Source organism: Leucoraja erinacea, chromosome 9, assembly GCF_028641065.1.
Source record: "Leucoraja erinacea ecotype New England chromosome 9, Leri_hhj_1, whole genome shotgun sequence".
Lineage (NCBI taxonomy): Eukaryota > Metazoa > Chordata > Chondrichthyes > Rajiformes > Rajidae > Leucoraja > Leucoraja erinaceus.
Window position 1 is genome coordinate 64559705 of NC_073385.1, and position 21071 is coordinate 64580775.

General features: G+C 46.3%; 1 protein-coding gene across 6 annotated transcripts in view; it reads right to left on the reverse strand.

Annotated features, from left to right (window-relative positions):
• LOC129700493 (zinc finger protein DPF3-like) overlaps positions 1 to 21071 on the reverse strand; it is a 156808-nt gene that overhangs the window by 117676 nt on the left and 18061 nt on the right. Inside the window, exon 2 of one of the 6 annotated variants that reach the window (XM_055641031.1) lies at positions 2198 to 2297. The exons of the other annotated variants lie outside the window; for them this stretch is intronic. The gene's annotated coding sequence lies outside the window, so the exon portion shown is untranslated. The remainder of the gene's footprint in view (positions 1 to 2197; positions 2298 to 21071) is intronic. 6 annotated transcript variants of the gene reach the window in all.

Genomic DNA, 21071 nt, shown 5'->3' on the forward strand with positions numbered 1-21071 from the left:
TAGCCCCACTAGACAAACCGTTTGTAATGTCACCTCTGACCACTGCCTTGACGTCCTCTTTAACCCTCCTCTTTAACCCTCACCCCTGTCCCTCCTGAAGCACCCGTCCCCTGGAGACTTGGAGTATAGGAAGAAGATCGAAGACCTCATGACCTGGTGTCAAGACAACAACCTTTCTCTCAATGTCAGCAAGGCATAGGAGATAGTAATCGGCTTCAGGAAGCGAAGTGGTACACATCCCCAGTTTGCATAGAAGGCGCAGAAGCAGAGATGGTTGAGAACTTCAAATTCCTCAGAGTCAATATCACCAACAATTTCTCCTGGATCGCCCATATTGAAGCGACGTCCAAAAAGCACACCACGCCCTCTACTTCCTTAGAAGTCTTAGGTAGTTCGACATGTCCTCTACAACTCTCACCAACTTCTACAGATGCACCATAGAAAGCATTTCATCAGGATGCATCACAACTTGGTTTGGGAGCAGCCCCATCCAAGACACCAAGAAATTGCAGCAAATTGCAGCCCAAACCATCCCATCCCTTCCATTGACTCCATTGCCTTGGCAAGGCCAGCAGCATAATCAAAGACGATTCGCAACCTGGCCACTCCCTCTTCTCCCCTCTCCCATCGGGGAAAAGGTATAGAAATGTGAAAACACACCCCCCCCAGATTCAGGAACAGTTTCTTCCCAGCTGTTATCAGGCAACTGAATCATCCTACCGCAACCAGAGAGCAGTACTGAACTACTATCTACCTCATTGGTGACCCTCGGACTATCCTTGATCGAACTTTTCCGGCTTTACCTTGCACTAAACGTTATTCCCTTATCATGTATCTATACACTGTAAATGGCTCGATTGTAATCATGTGTTGTCTTTCTGCTGACTGGATGTACTTTGGTACTCGTGACACAATAAACTAAACTAACCTAAACTGATCATTAGGCAATAGAAACACTATAAACTCCAACTGGCCTTTGAAGTACAAACTAAAACTAGGGACTTTGGGCTTTTGTTTTGTTTATATCGTATAGGGGGTTTTTTTAATGTATTGAACTTTTTTTGGTTATTATGTTATCTATCAAGTACTGTTTACAAACTTGTTCAAGCTCTCAAGGTCAGATTTATTGTCGCATGTACCAATTAAAGTATAGTGACATTTGAGTTACAGCGATTCTAAGTGAAAAGCAACAAGACACGCAACCACGTAAAAGTTAACTTAAACATCCACCACAATGGACTCTACATTCCTCACTGTGATGGAAGGCAATAAAGTTCAATCTTCTTCCTCTTGTTCTCCCGCAGTCGGGGAAGTCAAATCATCCTCAGTCGGGGCGATCAAAGCCCCAGCAGCCGACGATCGACGTCCCCGTTGGGGTGATTGAAACTCCCTTGTCGGGGCGGTTGAAACTCTCTCCGCGGCATGGAGCTCCCGAGTCGGCATCTTCTTACCAGAGACCGCGAGACTTCACCATGTTAAAGTCCACAGGCCCCACAGTTGGAGCTTCGATCCCCGGCAAAGGGATTGCAAGCTCCGCGATGTTAAATTCCCGCAGACTCCCGGTCTCCAGCAAAGGCCGGCAACTCCACAATGTTAGGCCGCAGTCGGGGTAGAGGTACAATATATGGAAAAAAATCTCATGTCCGTCGAGGTAAGAGATTGGAAAGAACTTTGCCCCAACCCCCTTCCCTCCCCCTCCCCCCACATAAAACAAACCGTGGAACACTAAAACATACTTTTAATACATACTAAAACTAACAAAAAAAGAAGAAAGGACAGACAGACTGTTGGCGAGTAGAAATATCATTGTTCCGTTTCAGTGCATGTTGCAATCTTGACTCTCTAGACTTTTAAAGAAGAATTTCAAGTTACAAATGTGGGGCATTTGAATACATTAGATAAGGTTAATGACAATGGTGTTAACTAAAATCAACATTGCTATTTAGAGATTATGGGTTGCATTCCGATTAATTCAGCTAGGTTATTACTAATAGATGATGTTATATCTAAAGAGAGTGAATGTGAAGTTTGATTAGATTGCCGAACTGGATGTACAATTAGGATTAAGTAATTTGTTAGTTTTGATGTGTTAAGGTCAACTGGGGAATGTTTTAAAGGGGAAAAAAGAAGAAACTAATGAAATTTAAAATTAGATAAATGCTCGCTTATGCGAACCAAGGAAAATGAAGCGAGTTACCTTTAGTGATGCTTCACATGCTACTCTTCCTGATGGATACTCTAGTGCAGCTGGATTCTTATGGGCGAGAATGGTAAATGTTGTCCTCTAGCTTGTGATGCTAAGAAAATAAAAAGGCTTGTTAACATACTCCAGCTGCTGAAATGCTGGCGCTCGTAGACATAGTGGACATGGGACTTTATTTGGCCAGTACCATGAATTACATGTGGAGGAAGGAACTGCAGATGCTGGTTTAAACCGAAGATGGACACAAAATGCTGGAGTAACTCAGTGGGACAGGCAGCACCTCTGGAGAGAAGGAATGGGTGACGTTTCGGGTCATCTGAAGACTGCTCTCGACCCAAAACATCCCCCATTCCTTCTCTCCAGAAATGCTGCCAGTCCCGCTGAGTTACTCCAGCATTTTGTGTCTGTCTTCAACCCGAATTACAGATTGGGATTGGGAGCACTAAATCAAATTTGGATAATTTGTCCAAATTTGACCACTGTGGGAGACTGTATGTTTGTGGGAAAATCTGAGTGAGAAAAGATTATCGAGTGATCTTGCAACCTTCACGTGGTCCGCCCTGTTTCGACTAATACAATCAACTCGACGTGCACAAACGGAAGATCAAATAGAACAAGTTGTCCAACAACTTTAGGCTGTGCACGCCTTACGAAAGAAGAAGTAGATTGAGTGATCTTACCCGGCTGAAGCTATTATTGGGGAGAATAAAATGTAAAAATTAACAGATTATTTCACTGAATGTTAAGGGAAATATTTGAAGATCCCAAAGAGGCAGCATCTGAAGATGAAGAGATTTCAGTTGTGAAAGTTGCATGGAGGACGATAGTTTTCAGTTTAATGGAAAGACAGTAATGTGCATTTTAAGAGAGAGAATGGAATCGATTTTTGCATCCAAGTGAATTAATTTGTGTGTATTTTAATGTTGCTAAGGAGAGAGGCAGTTGCACAATAAGGAGAAGGAAGACACAACATGCTGGAGTAACTCAGCGGGTGAGGCAGCTCTATGGAGAGAAGGAATGAAGAGGGGTCTTGACCCGAAACGTCGCCCATTCCTTCTCTCCATAGATGCTGCCTCACCCGCTGAGTTACTCCAGCATTTTGTGTCTCCCTTCGATTTTACCAGCATCTGCAGTTCTTTCTTGCACAATAAGGAGACCAGGGTCTACAGTGCCAGAGACCCGGGTTCGATCCTGACTTCAGGTGCTGTCTGTATGGTGTTGGTACATTCTCCCCGTGTCCTGAGTGGGTTTTTACCAGTTTATTCTTTGAATAAAGGTTTATGGACAATGAGCCAAGTATAACTCTATCCTTCGCTACCCGACTAAACAACTGTAATGCCAATGAAATATTGTTTCATGGGGAATTCTGCAATTTGTGCAAATCCATATCACATTGCTTGCCTTTGGTAAAAGAGTCTAATGTGCTTTTGCTTTCATTTTGCTTTGCTTTCTTGAAGGAATTGTGACCTCCAATGCACAACAGGATATGGCAAACTGCAATACAATTACCTTCACGGTAAGTGTACAATGAGCCAAATGTGTAGAATGTAATGACCACAATACCCAGCCAGCTACCTTAAAGTGGTCCACGAATGTTTCTACTGTTGGAGCTGGGGAGAAGCTCAATGCACAAGTCCACAGAGGACATGTGCTTTGGTGCCACCTCCTGACATCGCCAACTACTTTGGTGCCACCTCCTGCACCCACACACAACTGACTGACTTCATCCACTTCGCCACTAACTTCCATCCAACACTCAAATACACCTGGACCATTTCCGACACTTCCCTACCATTCCTTGACCTCACTATCTCCACCGCAGGTGATAGATTTCTGACCGACATCCACTATAAACCTACTGACTCCCATGGCTATCTGGACTACACTTCTTCCCACCCTGCTTCCTGTAAGGTCTCCATCCCCAACTCCCAATTCCTCCATCTACGCCACATCTGCTTCCAGGATGAGGCGTTCCACACCAGGGCATCTGAAATGTCCTCATTCTTCAGGGAACGGGGGTCCCCCCCCCCTCCACCATAGATGAGGCTCTCACCAGGGTCTCTTCCGTACCCCGCCACACTGCTCTCTCTCCCCATCCCCCCACTCGCAACAAAGGCAGAGTCCCCTTAGTCCTCACCTTTCACTCCACTAGCCGGCACATACACCAAGTAATCCTCCGTCAGTTTCGCCACCTCCAACGTGACCCCACCACTCGCCACGTCCTCCCATCACCCCCCTTCCGCAAAGACCGCTCCCTCCGTAACTCCCATGTCAATTCTTCCCTTCCCTCCCGTACCACCCCCTCCCCGGGCACTTTCCGTTGCAACCACAAGAGATGCAACACTTGTCCCTTTACCTCCCCCCTCGACTCCATTCCATGACCCAAGCAGTCGTTCCAGGTGAGACAGAGGTTCACCTGCATCTCCTCCAACCTCATCTACTGCATCCGCTGCTCTAGATGTCAGCAGATCTACATCGGTGAGACCAAGCGGAGGCTGGGCGATCGTTTCGCTGAATACCTCCGCAATAACCAAGCTGACCTCCCGGTGGCTCAGCACTTCAACTCCCCCTCCCATTCCCCATCTGACCTCTCTGTCCTGGGTCTCCTCCATGGCCAGAGCGAGCAACACTGGAAATTGGAGGAAACAGCACCTCATATTCCGCTTGGGGAGTCTGCATCCTGGGGGCATGAACATTGAATTCTCCCAATTTTGTTAGCCCTTGCTGTCTCCTCCCTTTCCCCAGCCCTCGAGCTGTCTCCTCCCATCCCTCAGTCCTCGGGCTCCCCTTCCTCCTTTTTCCTTTCTTCTCCCCGCCACCCCCCATCAGTCTGAAGAAGGGTTTTGGCCCAAAACGTTTCCTATTTCCTTCGCTCCATATATGCTGCTGCACCCGCTGTGTTTCTCCAGCATTTTTGTGTACCTTTCACAGGGGACATCTTTACTGAGTATTGGTGCTTCCCCATTACTCGTAGTCTTGTAGTCTAAAGAAGGGTCTCGACCCGAAACATCGCCCATTCCTTCTCTCCAGAGATGCTATGCTGTCTGTCCCGCTGAGTTACTCCAGCATTTTGTGTCTGTCTTGTGTTTAAACCAGTATCTCCAGTTCCTTCCTACACACTCCTTGTGGAGGTTCAGGTGTCGGAATTGCACCTGACAACCCTAGTGAACATGTCCTTTAGCTGAGAGTCCTTCTCCATTTATGTTTCTGCCTGTGTCCGCCTGCCGCACTAACTCCAAACCCCTGTGGGAGTGGGTACTAAAGCATGCGTGCCTGGTGCAGTGAAAGCCATGAGGAAGAAGAAGATGGAGAAATGAGAGAGTGATTTTCTTTTTTATTAAAATAAACATGTGTACAACTTTTTGATTAAGAGGGAATTGCAGACGCTGGAAAATCGAAGGTAGACAAAAATGCTGGGGAAACTCAGTGGGTGAGGCAGCATCTATGGAGCGAAGGAATTAGGCGATGTTTCGGGTCGAGACCCTTCTTCAGACTTTTCGCCTTTCATTATATATTGAGCGATCAATAATTCCACTTGCAGTGCCCCCCTGGAAAGTCTATTATTTTGTTGCAAAATGTATTTTTCTCCATTATACAAGACAAACTCATTTAATTTTAGGTGCGTATCTTTATTGGGTTCCATGAATGCTGGCGGGCATTGACCCAACAAAGAAAAAATTCTCTCTCTTACCAAAAAAAAAGCAGGTAGCACGGTGGCATAGATCTGCTGCCTTACTGCGCCAGTGACACGGGTTCAGTCCTGACTATGGGTGCTGTCTGTACGGAGTTTGTACGTTCTCCCCGTGACCTGCGCGGGTTTACTCCAGGTGCTCCGGCTTCCTCCCACACTCCAAAGACGAACACGTTTCTAGGCTAATTGGCATCGGTAAAAATTGGAAATTGCCCCTAGTGTGTGAAGCATAGTGTTAGTGTGAAGGGGAATCGCTGGTCGGCATGGACTCAGTGGGGCCGAAGGGCCTGTTTCCATGCTGTATCTCTAAACTAAGCATGGGATAATCTCAGGCTTCTCTAGGGAAGCACCCTTGGGAGAAAAATATACCATCAGTATAATGGTCACTCAACATTCATCCATTTAAGTCAATGGCTGTTGACCATCTATATATTACTAAAAGTCTGTTCTTGACCGGTTTTGGCGATCTGTGCTGCGATTTCCGAGAGAACGCCGCCACCTATGGCCGTCATTTTTGGCCACCTTGCTCAGAGCCCCCCTCCGCCGCGTGTGTGTCGAGGATTTTTCCCATCGATTAAAAATGACAAAGATATTAATGTTTTTACCCCCCCCCTCCCCCTCCCTGGTTGGCTTGGCTTGGGTGTGTCTTGAAATTGAAAGGCACTACTTACTGCAAATGGTGGCATGAAGTTGAAAGGCACTACTTACTGCAAATGGTGGCTTGGTTGCTTTGGCTTGAAGTTGAAAGGCACTACTTACTGCAAATGGTGGCTTGGTTGCTTTGGCTTGAAGTTGAAAGGCACTACTTACTGGGTGTCTTGGGTGTGGCTTGGGTGTGGCTTGAAGTTGAAAGACACCACTTACTGCAAATGGTGGCATGAAGTTGAAAGGCATTACTTACTGCAAATGGTGGCTTGGTAGCTTTGGCTTGAAGTTGAAAGGCACTACTTACTGCAAATGGTGGCTTGGGTGTGGCTTGGGTGTGGCTTGAAGTTGAAAGACACCACTTACTGCTAATGGTGGCATGAAGTTGAAAGGCACTACTTACTGCAAATGGTGGCTTGGGAACTTTGACTTGAAGTTGAAAGGCACTACTTACTGCAAATGGTGGCTTGGATGCAATGGCTTGAAGTTGAAAGGCACTACTTACTGCAAATGGTGGCATGTAGTTGAAAGGCACTACGTACTGCAAATGGTGGCTTGGGAGCTTTGACTTGAAGTTGAAAGGCACTAATTACTGCAAATGGTGGCTTGGTTGCTTTGACTTGAAGTTGAAAGGCACTACTTACTGCAAATGATGGCTTGGGTGTGGCTTGAAGTTGAAAGGCACTACTTACTACAGATGGTGGCTTGGGTGCAATGGCTTGAAGTGGGTGCTTTGGCTTTAAGTTCAAAGGCACTACTTACTGCAAATTGTAGCTTGGGTGCTTTGGCATTAAGTTGAAAGGCACTGCAAATGATGGCATGAAGTTGAAAGGCACTATTTACTGCAAGTGGTGGCTTGGGAGCTTTGGCTTGAAGTTGAAAGGCACTATTACTGCTAATGGTGGCTTGGGTGTGGCTTGGGTGTGGTTTGAAGTTGAAAGCCACTACTTACTGCTAATGATGGCTTGGATGCAATGGCTTGAAGTTAAAAGGCATTACTTACTGCAAATGCAAATGGTGGCGTGGGTGCATTGGCTTGAAATTGAAAGGCACCACTTACTGCAAATGGTGGCATGAAGTTGAAAGGCACTACTTACTGCAAATGGCGGCTTGGGTGCTTTGGCTTGAAGTTAAAAGGCACTACTGTAAATGCACTTACTTCCTGTTTGCACTGTATATTGATTTTAGGTAAAACGCTACCACTTATGGCTGTGATTTTTGGCCATCTTACTCAGTCCCCCTCTGCTGAGCAGGTGCAGAGAATTCTTCCCATCAATTAAAAATAAAAGTGTTAGTAGTTAAAAAAAAAAATGTTGAGAATCTCTCTCCTGTCAATCACTCCATGAAATTGGTGCTACATATCAGAAGCCAAATTAGCACTAACCCACACCACACTCACTGTTCAGCATGTGTATTCCACCCTGGCTAACCTCAGGGTAAAGTCAGAGTCCAGGATACCATCATCTTCCCCATTAGTACAAAACAAATTCAACCGACGTTGGTTAAAAAAAAAAACACTCCCTCAATTTCCATTTTGATTATGAAAATCTATGTATCACGAGAAAACGTTAAAGAATATTTGCCACAGAATGGCGCAGGTACAGAGCCATTCACGTACAGAAATATTTGGTTTGAATGGTCATCAACCCTCTTCCAAGAATTCCAGAGAGTTTTTCCCTCAGGCCACGTTAGTGTGAACTATGCTGAAATACAGAGGCAACAGCAATGCAACCACTGCTAAAGCTGCTGACCAATTCACTGACAGCCCACACAAGTTGTGACAGCTTCCAATATTTAGTTTAGTGCAGTTTAATTTAATGATACAGCACGGAAACAGGCCCTTCAGCCCACTGAATCCACAGCGACCAGCGATCCCCACACACTCGCACTGCCCTATACACACTAGGGACAATTTTAACATTTACACCAAGCGAATTAACTTACAAACATGTACCGTTCGTCTTTGGAGTGTGGGAGGAAACCGAGGAGCTTGGGGAAAATGCGCGCAGGTCACGAGGAGAACGTACAAACTCCGTACAGACATCACCCATAGTCAGGATCAAACCCAGTCTCTGGCGCTGTAAGGCAGCAACTACTGCTACACCACCGTGCCGACAAATACAGGGCCCTAGTGAGACCACACCTGGAGTATTGTGTGCAGTTTTGGCCCCCTAATTTGAGGAAGGACATTCTTGCTATTGAAGGAGTGCAGCGTAGATTTACAAGGTTAATTCCCGGGATGGCGGGACTGCCATGTGCTGAGAGAATGGAGCAGCTGGGCTTGAACATCCTGGAGTTTATAAGGATGAGAGGACATCTCATTGAAACATATAAGATTGTTAAGAGTTTGGACACGCTAGAGGCAGGAAACATGTTCCCGATGTTGTGGGAGTCCAGAACCAGGGGCCACAGTTTAAGAATAAGGAGTAAGCCATTTAGAACGGAGACGAGGAAACACTTTTTCTCGCAGAGAGTGGTGAGTCTGTGGAATTCTCTGCCAGGTTCTCTGGATGCTTTCAAGAGAGAGCTAGATAGGGCTCTTAAAATAGCAGAGTCAGGGGATATGGGGAGAAGGCAGGAACAGGGTATTAATTGGGGATGATCAGCCATGATCACATTGAATGGCGGTGCTGGCTCGAAGGGTCGAATGGCCTACTCCTGCACCTATTGTCTATTGTCTATTGTCTCCAAGGAGTTTTATTCATTGGAAAGTTATAAACCCATCCTATATAATATTCGGTGCATGTTTAACAATGGGATGTCATCGATGATTAAATCTTTGTACTGTTCATCCCAAAGTGACAGGAATTTACAAGCAGTTGCCAAACTAGAGATGTTGATTCAATCTCCCATCAATCTCATCAATTCCATGGGCAATCATCGCAGTTCCACAAATATTCTACGCTCAGCAATTAAATGTCTTTAAAAACAGCCTTTAAAAATTCCACAGCATCCATGAATAATGCCGTAATGATCAATTAGAATAGTATAACTTGATCTCTTCAAACACAATGCAGATTTGAAGCAAAATAAATCTATAATTGCACTGCCAAGTCTTTCAGTCCAAACAAATATGGCTTTCGAAAATGTCAAATGACAATATCATACCTTACCAACATCTACTGATGAGTTGTACTTTCTGGTAATTAGTGCAGCACACAGCATGTTAAAGCGGAGACAAGCTGAATTTTTAAACATCTTTCCAAATTCTCCAGTTAATTCTCAATTGCAAATAATAATCCCAGTGGAGGCCAAGTCACTGGATGGATTTAAGAGAGAGTTAGATAGAGCTCTTGTGGTTAGTGGAATCAAAGGATATGGGGAGAAGGCAGGCATGGGTTATTGATTGGGGACGATCAGCCATGATCACAAATGAATGGCGGTGCTGACTCGAAGGGCCGAATGGCCTCCTCCTGCACCTATTATCTATGTTTCTATATCAAATTTAATGTTTCTTTCATCAGGTGAATCTATGGAATTCTTTGCCACAGGAGGCTGTGAAGGCCATGTCAATGGATATTTTTAAGGCAGAGATAGATGCATTCTTGATTAGGACGAGTGTCAGGGGGTTATGGGGAGAAGGCAGGAGAAAGGATAATGAGAGGGAGAGATAGGTCATCGATGATCGGATGGCGGAGTAGTCTTGATGGGCCGAATGGCCTAATTCTGCATCCAATCAATTATGAAAAGAGTAATCGCAAGGCCAAATGTATTCAATCTAGTTTTATGATATACATGTTAAATAAGGACTACAGAGTAACTAAAAATAACACAGAAACCATGTTTACAGAAGCTTCACTAGTTACCAGATAACAATCAATTCAACTTGACTCTAATATTAGGCTGTTCTTTCCAAAACAAGGGCACGCTCAAAGTATCTACTAAAAGATTCAATATTTCGGGAAAAAATCTTGTCCTCCAAAAAGGCTCTTCTCGCCTATCAATAAAAGCCATGTAATTGCTTTCTGAATTCACCTCTTCAAACCTATTAGATAAGACATCCAAATCTCTCAAAATGCCATCAAGGCCCTTGGGAGGTGATTCCATTGCCTGGTGCAGAAGAATTGGTCAGTTCCTGTTCATTATATTCCACAACAAAATACTTCTGTCAAAGTTTTCCATTGTAGTAACATGAACAAAGTATCATTGAACAATATTATTTAAAGGCTAGTTTGCATTTGGTAATTTACAAAATGTATTTAAGTATTTAAGGTCGGCACGGTGGCACAGCGGGAGAGCTACTGCCTTACATCGAAGACAGACACAAAATGCTGGAGTAACTCAGCGGGACAGGCAGCACCTCTGGACAAAAGGAATAGGTGACGTTTTGGGTTGAGATACTTCTTAAGACTTAATTGTTCTACGTTTGTTCTCTCCACACACAAAGAATCTATTCAAAGGTTCACAATTTTTAATAGATTCAACTTCTATCACTCAGTAACACTTGCATGTGCTTGGAGAGTTCAAATCAGAAGCTAGCTTCAAGAAGTAACAGAAGGTAGACACAAAATGCTGTAGTAACTCAGCAGGTCAGACAGCGTCTCTGGAAAAATGGAATAGGTGACGTTTCGGGCCGAGACCCTTCTTCTGACATGAAGCAACAGACAAGAGACATGGTATAAGTGCACTACCCTTTGTGTGAAAATGTTATCCCTCAGATTCCTATTAAATCCTTTCCCCTTCACCTTAAACCTATGTCCAATCTAGGTCCTCGATTCACCTACTCTGGGCAAAAGACTCTGTGCTAGTATTTCAGCAAAGTTGGTGAGCTGAAGCAATCTTCATGTCCACTGTGAAACCACTCTGCAGCTGCCAGTCTTATAGCTTTCGATCAAAGCACAAAGTGCCGGAATAACTCAGCGCAGGCACGGAAATCGCTATCAAAACAGAGGGGGACACAATTTCTTGGTGGCCGCGCGCGCATGCGCACACTCACACACACACACGAGGCTTTGGAGGGTTCAACCTTGGGCCCTGTGGACGGTAATTACGGGAACGATGGCCCAGGCTTATGGCCAGCGAGTTGAAGCAGCGCTAAATGCAGCTCAACTCTGCCTGTCTCGCCAGGTTAGCCTACAGCCCTGCCTGGACTCACGGGAAACCAGTCCGGAGCCGTGGAGCTAGCGCTGTTTCTACACGCTGGCTGTAAACCTGGGCCGTCGTTCCTCCTTTCGACCACCGCGCTCTATCCTCAGTCCCACCCCCCCACTACTGCCTCTGACCAACACCTCCCTCCTCCAATCATTGCGTTGAATCATCATATCCTGCCCCCATTGCCTGCTGACTGACGTCTATCTCGTCCAATCGGCGCCATCGACCATCAGTCCCACCCCCACTGTCTCGCGGAAAGCGGAGATTTTTCCGGGTTTTAAAATCCGGATTACAAGAAATGGGGGGGGGGGGGGAGAAATCGTTCCCCACTTCTCCAAGCAGGGGGGACACACATCTCCCCCCTGCACCCCCCTGGGTTTTCCGCCCCCGACTCAATGGTTCGGACAGCACATGTGCAAGGAATGGATAAGAGGCGTTTTGAGTCGGGACCCTTCTTCAGACCCGATGGTGGATAGCGCAAATTGTGAGAGGCAACGCATCTTCATTCCCTACGTTTCACAAAGCTAAACACAATACAACCCCCTCCCCAGTGCTCACAAATCAGCATTTTCCAAATATAGTAAATCTGTCAAATAGAAGAACAAATAAACATTATGGGCAGTTAATTAAATCACTGCTCCGCTATTCAATATAATCACCACTGCTCTGCTCGTCACATCAGCTCTGCATTCCTGTCAACTCTGGTTGCCGCTCATCCAATCTTTATTAAAAATCTTTATTAAGAATCAGATTCTGCTTGGGCAGCTTACAACCTAAACATTAAATTCTCCAACAAACAACCACTCACTCTTGCCTCCGCCTGCCCTCCCGCTCTCATCCCCTGTGCCCCACCAGAGGCCACATTTAATCGTGTTCTGTTCTGAACTGAATGATATTGTCAAGCTGCAACGGGTACGGAGAAGATTTACGAAGATGTTGCCAGGATTAGAGGGTCTGAGCTATAGGGAGAGGTCGAGGAGACTGGGACACGATTCCTTGGAACACAGGAGGATGAGAGTGATCTCTTAGAGGTGTATAAAGTCGTGAGAGGAATAGATCGGGTAGATGCACAGAGTCTCTTGCCCAGAGTAGGGGAATCGAGGACCAGAGGAACTAGGTTTAAGGTGAAGTGGAAAAGATTTAATAGGAATCTGAGGGGTAACCTTTTCACACAAAGGATGCTAGGTGTATGGAACGAGCTGCCAGAGGAGGTAGTTGAGACTGGGATATGATATCCCAACGTTTAAGAAACAGTTAGACCGGTGGATAGGATGGGTTTGAAGGGATATGGGCCAAATGCAGGCAGGTGGAAACAGTGTGGCTTGGACATGTTGGCCAGTGTAAGTAGGTTGGGCTGAAGATCCTGGTTCCAAATTGTATCACTCTCTGATACTATGACCTGTATTCATCCCCATGTCTCCCCTTCCCCAATACACTTCCCCCTATAATTCTTCTTCTGGATTCACAAGTCAGACATCTTGTATCCTCATCTCGCACTTTTTGTCTTTTCATACCAGGTCTTTGACCAATCATTTGCCCCACACCAACCCCACCCTCCCTCACAGAGTGCTGGAGTAACTCAGCAGGTCAGGCAGCATCTGTGGACAACACAGGGATGTGACGTTTCAAGTCAGGACCCTTGTTCAGACTGTTTGTGGTGGGGGGAGGGGGAGGGTAGGGAAGAGAAAGGAGGAACAGGACAAAGCCTGACAAGTCCTCGGAGTCCTGAACTACTATCTACCTCATTGGTGACCCTCGGACTACCTTTGATCGGTCTTTACTGGCTTTTCCTTGCACTAAACATTACTCCCTTATCATGTATCATCTGTACACTGTAAATGGCTCAAGGGCCTGTTCCACTTTCACAACCTAATTCATGACCTCTGCCGAGTTTGCCCTTGACTCATACTCACTGCATGGTCGTCACAAGGTCATCGGTAGGTTGTAGGAGGTCGTGATGCGACCTCCTACAACCTACCGTGGCATCAAGTAGCATCAAGTAGGTCGGGGCGTAGGTACTCGTGGCATCAAGTAGGTCGGGGCGTTTTTTTTAGCATGATGAAAAATGTCCACGAGTAAAAAAGGTTGTGAATTAGGTCGTGAAAGTGGTATTTACTTAAAATTGTCTTTGTCCTGCCCCACCTTTCTCTCCACCCCGATCTCCGCCCACCACAATCAGTCTACGGGTTGCGACCTGAAACATTGCCTATCCATGACCTCCAGAGATGCTGCTTGACCTGCTGAGTTACACCGGCACTTTGTAGCCATTTTTGTAAATCACCGTCTGCTGCAGTGCAACTGGTAGAGCTACTGCCTCACGGCGCCAGAGATCCGGGTTCTAGATCCACTAGTGCAAACGGGTGACCAATGGTCGGCATGGACTCGTTGGGCTGAAGGGCCTGTTTCCATGCTGCATCTCTAAATTAAACCAAACTCTGCCTTAAAAACACTGCTTCCAGCACTCTTGGGACAAACGTTACTGGGCTTGAAGAGGAGACATTGGCGGTCTCTGACTTATCCTGGCAGCCCCGTGTGCGGGCAGAGTCCATTGCTGTCTGTGGGCAGCTGGGGGGCACTAGTGGTCTAAGGCATGCCCCAGACACAGTCTTGGCCTCAGTGGAGGCGCTGGCTGGCTTGGGCTAGTCCCGGCAGCTCAGTCTTGACCATAAGTAAGCGCTGGAGGTGTCAGGGTTGTCCCAGTGGCTCAGTGTTTCTCCAAACCTGTAACAGGGGAACACAATTAGCAACTCGCTCTTCCTCTTCTTCACTCACCCTTTCCAACCTCCTCAGGCTGGAACACCAGGGCAGTCACGGTGGCGCAGCGGTAGAGTTGCTGTCTTACAGCGAATGCAGCGCCGGAGACCCGGGTTTGATCCCGACTATGTCTGTACAGTTTAAACGCTCTCCCCGTGACCTGCGTGGGGTTTCTCCGAGATCTTCAGTTTCCTCCCTCACTCCAAAGACGTACAGGTTTGTAGGTTAATTGACTTGGTAAATGTAAAAATTATCCCTAGTGGGCGTAGGATAGTGTTAATGTGTGGGGATCGCTGGTCGGCGCGGACCCGGTGGGCCGAAGTGCCTGTTTCCGCATTGTATCTCTAAACTAAACTAAACTAAACCTGGCTTTATAAGGAGAGGGCTGACGAGGTTCAAAAGGGGCAATCCAATATCAGCTAATCCAATCCAATCTCATGCCTTAATGACTACAGTCCAGTGGCCTTGACATCCACTATGATGAAGTGCTTCGAGAGGGTTGGTTATGGAACACATTAGATCCAGCCTACCAAGCAACCTTGAACCACTGCAGTTCATCTACTGGCTCTACGCTCATCCCTGGAACACCTGGATAAGGAGGACACCTACGTCAGACTCCTATTCATAGACTACAGCTCTGCTTTCAACACCATTATCCTATCCAAGCACATCTCCAAACTTTTGAAACTTGGGGTCAACAATGTCCTCTGCAACTGAATCCTCGACTTCCTGACTAACGGACCCCAATCAGTGACGAAAGGTGATAAAACCATCTGCTACGCCAATCCTCAACACTGCTGCTCCGCAAGGATGCGTCCTCAAACCCCTTCTATACTCTTATACATCGGAGCGGATCCCTTGCCTGGGATCGCTCCCACCGCGGCCTGCGGACTTACCATCTAGGGCTCACAGTCTCAGGAGAGGCAAGTCGGGAGCTCCAACGCCGCAGAAGGTTCGTCCAGCCACGACGCGAGGTTCGATCGCCCGGCGCGGGGGAGCTGACATCCCCCCTGATGCAGGAGCTGAACGCCTCGACGCAGAGGGCCCGAACGCCGCCGGCTACGGGAGTCAAAACCATCCCATCAACGGGGGCTCGAGGCCCCCCGGCCGAGGAAGAACAACAAGGGCAGGACTTGGAACTTTATTTTTGCCTTCCATCACAGTGAGGAATGTGTAGGAGTCACTGTGATGGATGTTTATCTCAAAATGTGTTTTTTTGAGTGTTCCTTTTAAAATTGTATGATTGACCTGGCCAGTGAATTTCACTACACCAATTGGTGTATGTGACAATTAATAAACTTATGAACTTATACACATGACTGTGAGCCAAATACAACTCAGTTCGCAGACGACACCACCATACTGGGCTGTGTATAAAATAATGATGAGATGGAGAACAGGAAGGAGATTGAGAACCTGTTGACCTGGTGCCAAGAAAACAATCTCTCCTTCAAAGTGTGCATGACAAAGGAGATTGTGATCGACTTCAGGATGCGAAGAGCTACACATACCCCAGTACACAGTGAATGCAGGGCAACTTGGACAGGTTGGGTGGGTGGGCAGATGCATGGCAGATGCAGTTTAATGTGGATAAATGTGAGGTTATCCACTTTGCTGGCAAAAACAGGAAGGCAGATTAGTAACTAAATGGTGTCAAGTTGGGAAAAGGGGAAGTACAATGGGATCTGGGGGTCCTTGATCATCAGTCATTGAAAGTAAGCATGCAGGTACAGCAGGCAGTGAAGAAAGCGAATGGCATGTTGACCTTTATAAAAAGAGGAGTTGAGTATAGGAGCATAGAGGTCCTTCTGCAGTTGTATAGGGCCCTAGTGAGACCACGCCTGGAATATTGTGTTCAGTTTTGGTCCCCAAATTTGAGGAAGGACATTCTTGCTATTGAGGGAGTGCAGCGTAGGTTTACAAGGTTAATTCCCGAGATGGCGGGCCTGTCATATGCTGAGAGAATGGAACGGCTGGGCTTGTATACTCTGGAGCTTAGAAGGATGAGAGGGCATCTTATTGAAACATATAAGATTATTAAGGGTTTGGACACGCTAGAGGCAGGAAATATGTTCCCGATGTTGTGGGAGTCCAGAACCAGGGGCCACAGTTTAAGAATAAGGGGTAGGCCATTTAGAACGTAGAGATGAGGGAACACTTTTTCTCACAGAGAGTTGTGGGTCTGTGTTATTCCCTGCCTCAGAGGGCGGTGGAGACCGGTACTCTGGATACTTTCAAGAGAGAGCTAGATAGTGCTCTTAAAAATAGTGGAGTCAGGGGATATGGGGAGAAGGCAGGAACGGGGTACTGATTGGGGATGATCAGCCATGATCACATAGAATGGCGGTGCTGGCTCGAAGGGCCGAATGGCCGACTCCTGCACCTATTGTCTATTGTCACATTGATGACACTGAAGTAGAAGGCCCCATAGCAGAAGCGTCCACATCGTGGGGCTGGAATCCGGAAGTATCCTGAGCTAACTCTGCTACCACCATCATCTATTGCGATAAGTGATGGCTCCCACTGATTGTCGCCAGAGGCTTGCGTCCTTTTCAGGACGGACGATGACAGCGAGATCAACATTTGTAACAAGATGGGCACGAAAAGAAGAAGAAGAAGTCTGAAGTAGAAGTCAAGCTCTTCAAGTTCTTAGGAATAAATATCACTGGATTTATCCTGGACCAGCCACATTGAAGCAATGGCCAAGAAAGCAAACTAACGCCTCTACTTTCTTAGAAGGCTTAGGAAGTTTGGCAAGGCCCCAACAACCCTCACAAAGTCTACAACTACGCGGTAGAAAGCATTTTATTGGATACACCACAGCTTGGTTTGGGAATAACGCCATCCAAGACCGCAGGAAATTGCAGAGCGTTGCAGATGTAGCCCAGACCATTACGTCAAACATCCCCATTTCCATTGACTCCATCTACACATCACGCTGCCTTGACAAGGTCACTAGCATTATCAAGGACCAGTCTCTCCCTGGTCACTTCCTCTTCTCCCCTCTCCCATCAAGCAAGAAGCACAGAAGTTTGAAAGTGCACACCTCCAGCATAAAAACGCATAAAACTACTAGTCAATGAATTTGCATATTGAACGTGTTCTGATGTGTAGGAAGGAACTATAGATGCTAGTTTACACTGAAGATAGACACAAAATGCTGGAGTAACACAGCAGGACAGGCAGCATCTCAGGATAGAAAGAATGGGTGACGTTTTGGGTTGAGGCCCTTCTTCAGACAGAGAGTCAAGGGAGGGGAGAAACAGAGATATGGAAGGGTATGGTGTGAAAACAATACATCAAACAGGACGAAGCTCAAGGGGAATGCAGAATAGATCATTGTTAGCTCGGAGAGGATGGCAACGAAGCATAAAAAGACACTAGAATTGTTGGTAAAGTGGACAGTGAAAAAGATCTTAAGATTACGACGAGATCTTGATCAACCTGGCCAATTGGCCTAGGAATGACTACTGGAGTTTAATTCAAATAAATGTGAGGTGCTGCATTATAGTGAGACAAACCAGGGTAAAATTTACATGGTAAGGCTCTGGGGAGTGTTGTAGATCAGAGAGACCTAGAATGCAGGCACATAATTCCATTACAGTGGAGACATAAGTAGATCGGGGAACGAAGGCAACCTTTTGCTGCTTACATTCATCGGTCACTGTATTGAGTTGGGACATCATCGTATCACTGTATTAAATAATAAGGCCGCATTTGGAGTACTGTGTACGGTTCTGGTTGCCTTGCTATAGGAAGGATATCATTAAACTGGAAAAAGTGCAAAAGAGATTTACAAAGATGATAGCAAGTCTGGAAGGCTGGATGGTCTGGGTATTCTTTTTCTGGAACATAGAAGGTTGAGGGAAGACCTTGTAGGAGTTTATTGAATCTTGAGTGGCATTCAATCCCTAGGGTGAGCTTATTGCCTGCCAATCACTGCCCACCCACTCCCACTCCTTACGTGGCCTCTTGAAGGTGAATCATAAATGGTAGGAGCAGAATTAGGCCGTCGGCCCATCATGTCAACTCCGCCATTCAGTCATGGCTGATCTATCTCCCCCCCGCCTAACCCCATTCTCCTGCCTTCTCTGTGGAATTCTCTGCCTCAGAGGGCAGTGGAGGCCGGTTCTCTGGATACTTTCAAGAGAGAGCTAGATAGGGCTCTTAAAGATAGCGGAGTCAGGGGATATGGTGAGAAGGCAGGAATGGGGTACTGATTGGGGATGATCAGCCATGATCACATAGAATGGCGGTGCTGGCTTGAAGGGCCGAATGGCCTACTCCTGCACGTATTGTCTATTGTCCCCATAACCTCTGACACCCGTACTAATCAAGAATCTATCTCTCTCTGCCGTGAATACATCCACTGACTTGGCCTCCACAGCCTTCTGTGGCAAAGAATCCCACAGATTCACCACCCTAAGCCTGAGGAACAGTCCCTCCTTTTCCATCCAGGCACGGAGTGGCTTCTGGACTCGACGTCAAATCCTACGGTTTCCTGTAACTTACTTTCTCCATTTGTATCAGAACAGAGAAGATCTGGTGCTCCGCGCTACTTCGGAACATTAATAGTTTGTACCTCTCCAGAGCTGCTCATTTCCTACAGCCCTGCTCTTCATAGCTTTGACATGCTCCTTTATCTGTGTTCCTCAGTAACCATTCAGCCAGACAACTTAAGCCAGCATCTGCTGTTATTTGGTGTAGGAAGGAACTGCACAAGCTAGTTTACACCGAAGATAGGCTCAAAATGCTAGAGTAACTCAGTGGGACAGGCAGCATCTCTGAAGAAGGGTCTCGACCCGAAGCATCACCCGTACCTTCACTCCAGAGATGCTGCCTGTCCCCCTCAATTACTCCAGCAATTTGCATCCATCTGCTGTTATTTTGTTTCACCTTCAAGAGGTCACATAAAGAGTGGGAGTGAGTGTCATTTTTGTTTTTAACGTTTGAGCTCCTGCACCTTCACCAAGAGGGTTGGGGCAGTACAAAGGCAGTTCACTATCACTTTCCCCCATAGCATTTAGGGACATGTAATTAATATTGGCCACAGTGCTGATAAAGGAACAGAAAGCAGAGACGGAGAAATGCCGGAACATCAGAGATGACAGTATGAAGGTGATTAGCAAATGAAACGCAGGGAATTAAGAGAGCTAAAGATAGACACAAAATGCTGGAGTAAAAGGCCAGTCCCACTGTACGAGCTAATTCAAGAGCTCTCCCGAGCTTAAAAAATATCAAACTCGTGGAAGCACGTAGAATGTACGTAGCGGGTACGTCGGAGCTCGGGACGTCTCTTAGCGGCTCGTAATGCTAACGGCAGGTACTCGGGAAACGCGGTAAGCTCGGTAAGACTCGTGAAGTTTTTTCAACACGTTGAAAAATGTCCACGAGAGCCCCGAGTACCGACGAGCGGCTATTACCGTAATTCTCCGAGTTCGAATCAGGGGAAATGGAAGGACTCTTGAATTAACTCATACAGTGGGACAGCCCCATAACTCAGCGGGACAGGCAGCATCTCTGGGGATGCTCTCCAGAGATGCTGCCTGTCCCGCTGAGTTACTCCAGCATTTTGTGTCTATCTTTGGTTTAAACCAGCATCTGCAGTTCCTTCATACACAATTAAGAGAGCTACTTACTTTCGGATTAAATTGTGATCTGGAAGACACTATCTGGAATGGAGATGGATGCATAGGATATACACTTGCTGAGAAAAAACTGCTCCACAGAAGGCGAAAGGGCAGAGCGAGCAATTTGAGTTGCTTTGCTTTAGCTGCGGGGTAAAAAGTGTCAAGCAGATAAGATTCCGTGCTGATCCAGCTCCTACCAGTGAGGAAAGCCAAAGGAAAACAGATCAGCCTGACCTGCCTACGGCAAGGTTGACAGCAGCAGTTGGCAAAGCAACAGAAAAGGGCCACAGGAAAGCAGACAAGGTTTAAAAATTGAAACTCAATTAGTGGCCATCAATTATAATGAAACAAGGACAAGGAATTTTCATTGACCTTAATCACTATACAATGGACCACTTCTAAAGAAGAGTCCTTAACATTCAACTCAAAAATGTATCACATCTACCATTTAGTGCGATGGTAGAGTTGTTACTGCCTTACAGCGTCAGAGACCTGGGTTCAATCCTGGCTATGGGTGCTTGGTGTACCTTCTGCCCATGACCTGCGTGGGTTTTCTCTGAGATTTTCGGTTTCTTCCCACACTACAAAGACGTACAGATTTGTAGGTTGAAGGTAGACACAAAATGCTGGGCAGGCAGCATCTCTGGATAATTGGCGGGGTATAAATGTAAAATTGTCCCTGGTGTGTATAGGATAGTGTTTATGTGCGGGGATCGCTGGTCGGTGCGGACTCGGTGTGCCGAAATGCTTAGTTCCATGCTGTATCTCCAAAACAAAAACATCCCCATCTATGAACAAAAGATAAACATGAGGGAAGGTCAATGTGTGCCCTTTATGGGAAAATACTGGGCAATGGAATAGTCTAATAAATGATTCAAATATTTTGTATCCACCTTTGTAAAGGACATAACATCCTTCCCAGAAATAGTAGATGAAATAATGACGATGATAACATGAAGACTGAATGAAATGACCACGAGTTTAAAAACAGTGAAGTAAATGGGGCTGATAAATCTCCAGGCCCTGATAAACATGCATCGTAAAGTTTTCAAGAGGT